The sequence below is a fragment of the Alosa pseudoharengus genome, unplaced genomic scaffold, assembly GCF_046254945.1.
Source record: "Alosa pseudoharengus isolate Yale_2024_CS ecotype anadromous, Long Island Sound unplaced genomic scaffold, YU_APseudo_1.1 YU_APseudo_1.1_scf_20, whole genome shotgun sequence".
In the NCBI taxonomy this organism is placed as follows: Eukaryota; Metazoa; Chordata; class Actinopteri; order Clupeiformes; family Clupeidae; genus Alosa; species Alosa pseudoharengus.
This window is the reverse complement of record NW_027468664.1, coordinates 23,069,481-23,074,480: the sequence shown is the minus strand read 5'-3', so window position 1 is coordinate 23,074,480 and position 5,000 is coordinate 23,069,481. Positions and strand designations below refer to the sequence as shown.

The following is a 5,000-nucleotide window of genomic DNA, read 5'->3' as shown; positions in this document are numbered from 1 at the left end:
GTAGGCCTCTGTGTGTGTGTGTGTGTGTGTGTGTGTGTGTGGCTGAGGTAGGCCTCTGTGTGTGTGTGTGTGTGTGTGTGTGTGTGTGTGTGTGTGTGTGTGTGTGTGTGTGTGTGTGTGTGTGTGTGCGTGCATGCGTGTGTGTGTATGTGTGTGAGTGTATGTGTGTGTATGTTTGTTTGTGTGTGTGTGTGTGTGTGTGTGTGTGTGTGTGTGTGTGTGTGTGTGTGTGTGTGTGGCTGAGGTAGGCCTCTGTGTGTGTGTGTGTGTGTGTGTGTGTGTGTGTGGCTGAGGTAGGCCTCTGTGTGTGTGTGTGTGTGTCTGAGGTAGGCCTCTGTGTGTGTGTGTGTGTGTGTGTGTGTGTGTGTGTGTGTGTGTGTGTGTGTGTGGCTGAGGTAGGCCTCTGTGTGTGTGTGTGTGGCTGAGGTAGGCCTCTGTGTGTGTGTGTGTGTGTCTGAGGTAGGCCTCTGTGTGTGTGTGTGTGTGTGTGTGTGTGTGTGTGTGTGTGTGTGTGTGTGTGTGTGTGTGTGTGTGTGTGTGTGTGTGTGTGTGTGTGTGTGGCTGAGGTAGGCCTCTGTGTGTGTGTGTGTGTGTGTGTGTGTGTGTGTGTGTGTGTGTGTGTGTGTGTGTGTGTGTGTGTGTCTGAGGTAGGCTTCTGTGTGTGTGTGTGTGTGTCTGAGGTAGGTCTCTCTCTGTGTGTGTGTGTCTGAGGTAGGTCTGTGTGTGTGTGTGTGTGTGTGTGTCTGAGGTAGGCCTCTGTGTGTGTGTGTGTGTGTGTGTGTGTGTTTGTGTGTGTGTGTGTGTGTGTGTGTGTGTGTGTGTGTGTGTGTGTGTGTGTGTGTGTGGTGTGTGTGTGTGCGTGTGTGTGTGTGCGTGTGTCTGAGGTAGGCCTCTGTGTGTGTGTGTGTGTGTGTGTGTGTGTCTGTGTGTCTGACTGAGACTGAGAGTGTGTGTGTGTTTAAAGCGGGGTGTTTTATGGGGGAATTGGGAACAGTACTGCTTATTATGCTCCTAGAATTTAAAAACAAACTTGCAATAAAACTTACAAAAATTACCCCTTAGGAAAAGTTTGCCACATAAATCTACTGTATCTCTGAAGCAATAATGATGACTGCAGGTACAAACTCTGTGTTTCATTGGATATTTGCAGCAGCTATCAGGAAGGCATTAAATGACTTCACGGCAAAATATGCTGACTCACTTCGACTGTTACTTTTAACTGAGTAATGCTGATGTTTGATAAACTTGGCACTTCACTACGCATAACTTAACAACAACATCAACAACTACTATGAGAAGACTTCAGTGCTCCAAATAGGCATCTTGAGTAATATGTATTCAGTACATTGAATGAGACCTATCTAATCTCTTGAATGAGATCTACAGTATTTTGAGTGAGGTTTGTGTAGTATCTTGAGTGAGGTCTGTGTGGTGTATTTTGAGTGGCATCAGGTGATGGACTAGGTCTATGTGGTGTGTTTTGAGTGGTGTTCAGGTGATGGACTAGGTCTATGTGGTGTGTTTTGAGTGGTGTTCAGGTGATGGACTAGGTGTGTGTGTGGTGTATTTTGAGTGGTGTTCAGGTGATGGACTAGGTGTGTGTGGTGTTCAGGTGATGGACTAGGTGTGTGTGGTGTTCAGGTGATGGACTAGGTCTATGTGGTGTGTTTTGAGTGGTGTTCAGGTGATGGACTAGGTGTGTGTGGTGTTCAGGTGATGGACTAGGTGTGTGTGGTGTTCAGGTGATGGACTAGGTGTGTGTGTGTGGTGTGTTTTGAGTGGTGTTCAGGTGATGGACTAGGTGTGTGTGTGGTGTATTTTGAGTGGTGTTCAGGTGATGGACTAGGTGTGTGTGGTGTTCAGGTGATGGACTAGGTCTATGTGGTGTGTTTTGAGTGGTGTTCAGGTGATGGACTAGGTGTGTGTGATGTGTTTTGAGTTGCGTTCAGGTGATGGACTAGGTGTGTGTGTGGTGTATTTTGAGTGGTGTTCAGGTGATGGACTAGGTCTATGTGGTGTGTTTTGAGCGGCGTTCAGGTGATGGACTAGGTGTGAAAGGGCTCTTGTGGAAACCAGGAGGTGGTTGCAGTCTGTGATTTACTTGAACCAATCGGGTTCAGCTGCAGCTGCCTAAGCTTGTTTGCCACTTTGTCAAAAACAGCTCGCGCCAAATGAGTGTGTTTACCAAGTCAGCAGACATATCCACACACACACATACACATGGCACAGACCTCCCTGCAGAAATGCACACACACACACACACACACACACACACACACACACACACACACACACACACACACACACACACACACATATACACACACACACACACACACACACACACATTCTCACACAGGAAGCACACAGAGCACACACTGTATGGTACATCGAGGAATCTGAGAGTGGCTTTGGCATTTTTCCTCAAAGTTCCTAATCCAAGTCCAAGTGTGTGTGTGTGTGTGTGTGTGTGTGTGTGTGTGTGTGTGTGTGTGTGTGTGTGTGTGTGAGTCCAAGTCCTTTGCACACAAACCCAGAGGTGTTTACTAAGCACTCACACACATAGGGCCCTATTTTAATGGTCTAAAACGGAAGTGTCTTTGCGCAAAACGCAATTCACTTTGTGGGCGGATCTCGGGCGCTGATGCTATTTTACCGGCGGGATATTTGACTGTTGCGCCCGACGCAAATCTAAAATGGGGTTGTCTGAAGTAGCTACATTAATCATGGGTGTGGTTTGGGCGTAACGTGCAATAAACCAATCAGAGCGTCATCTCACATTCCCTTTAACAACAGGCACGCTTGTTCCATAGCTGATTGCTATTATGGTGGTGTATTTGCCAGGCGCAGCCAGGAGCGTTCACAGCGCTATAATCACTGTTCAGTTGGGAACAGTTAGCTATTGATTTTTCATCTTGACAAAATGTAATACAGAATTGTCACAAAGACATACTTTCCGATGTTTTGGGATCATTCTCACTGAATCACGAGGTTATGAATGCATGGTGATATATTTGCAATGTACAATGTAATCTAACATTACCTCTCTATAGACGATGCATATCTTCTGTCAGTTAATCTCTTCTCTCCCGTGCTGCCGCTGGGGCATTAGGGTTAAATGGCATCGGCATGCAGTTCAACATCACGTCTCCTTAAAGCAACACCAAAGAACTTTTCATCTGTCGCACGCACTATTTGTTTATCGAGCACCGGCTTTGCAAATAACAATGTCCACAGACAAGGAAGAATAAGTTGCATGATTTTATGAAAGTACGATGTATTGCGACATCAGATGCAAGTCAAATTTGTAGTTTCTCATGTCTCATTCCATCGAACTACAGATCCGCTACCCGATGCAGCAAACTTACATAGTGCGGTAATAGCCGATAGAGGGCCGCGAAGCGAATGCAGAAAGTGCCGTTCACCCTGTTACGAGTTGATGAACCACTGAAACGATTTTGGAAACATTATTTTAAGGTACAAAAAACTCTTTGGTGTTGCTTTAAGTCCTCTAACATTTCCTAATTTATGTCATCAACACATCAGTGATTCGTGAAAATGTGTAGGCTACGCTAGATTTATGCCTATTTTTTCACATGGACACCACACTGATTTCCCTCGAGTGGTAATATTTTTCTTTGAAATTATGTATGGTTTACAGAAATGGGAACTACATTGTATAGATGAGAGGAGCTGCGTTGAGGTGTGCGTTGCGCAGCACAGGCGGCAAATCAAGGGCTTCGTTTAAGTTGACCTAACTTTCAACTCTGCACAGTATCCCATTAACTGCGTGACTATTTACAATATTTTCTGTAAAGCAGAGTTTGTAAACACGTTATCATCAACTTAATTCACGCACAACATTTATTTGAGCAGGAGAGAGAATAACAATGAATGGATGCAGCAACTACATAAATTGTACAGAAATTGTAACCATACTTGCTGCTTTCTTGTACTATCTGTTGCTGGTTAACAGCACATGAAAAGCTGATTTAAGCTAATTCACTAACTCAAGACTTCAAGGCCATCATGGATATAAAACGTTTTTTGAAAATAACGAAAGGATGGAGGGAACATAGCAAAGCTTGGAGTTATTTCAGATGGGCTACAACAAGGTAGGCAAAATTATGGTGCTTAAAACCTTACACAACGGTAAATTGGAACAAAACTAAAAGTAACTTTAGCCTTTATAGGGCTGTAAAGTTTTCCAGATTAATAGGTCATAATTAGGCGTTGTTGTAGCCTAAAGATATTGCATGTAGATGTTGTACTATATAGGCTACTAAATATTTAGGTCACCAATGCACGAACAAAACCAGGAAATGGACAAATATTATCAAGGCTTTGAATGTTTCCGTCTGTGCACGGGGGTGTCTGTAGATTGGTGTGCAACGCATTCATTCATGCAGGCCTGTGGTCATGCATGCGCCCTTAAAATAGCATCTGTATTTTCGCCACAGACTTTAGACCAGGGAGTTCCTGGTCTGTGGCGGAATTGTTTTCTGAAACTGCAAAATATCAACAGTGAACGTTTGCGCCAGAACACGCCCCGTCTTTTCGCTGAACCGCCCCCGTGGGCGCAATCGAATTCCCTAATTTACAGGCATGTACCTGTGGAGGGAAAATTCCAATATGCGCTGACTGCAAAATAGGAAAGACAAACGCGCGAGTATACAAAGTCAATTGCGCCGGGACGGAAAATAGAGCCCTTAATGTGACATCTATTAGACTGTCACAGCCACAGCCACAACACCGATGCCTCCAGCTACTCTAAGAGGCCGTTTACACGACACTGCCGGGTGGATTTTCTCTTACCGCTTTCACACCTTTAACGACTCCTGCAAGAAAAAACCTTGCGTGTACACACAGAGGTGTAACCGGCTAAATGTGCTGTAGTGCATATGCCAGACCAGTCGATGGCGCCGCTGTGCAGAAGCTTCACGATAATTTCGCGTGAATCGTGTAGAAGAAAACATTGTTAAAACCCATAGATATATACA

At 44.9% G+C, this 5,000-nt stretch overlaps 1 protein-coding gene across 3 annotated transcripts in view; it reads left to right on the top strand.

Moving 5' to 3' along the window:
* Positions 1–5,000, top strand: part of cped1 (cadherin-like and PC-esterase domain containing 1) — a 170,775-nt gene that overhangs the window by 86,531 nt on the left and 79,244 nt on the right. The gene's annotated exons all lie outside the window — the stretch shown is intronic.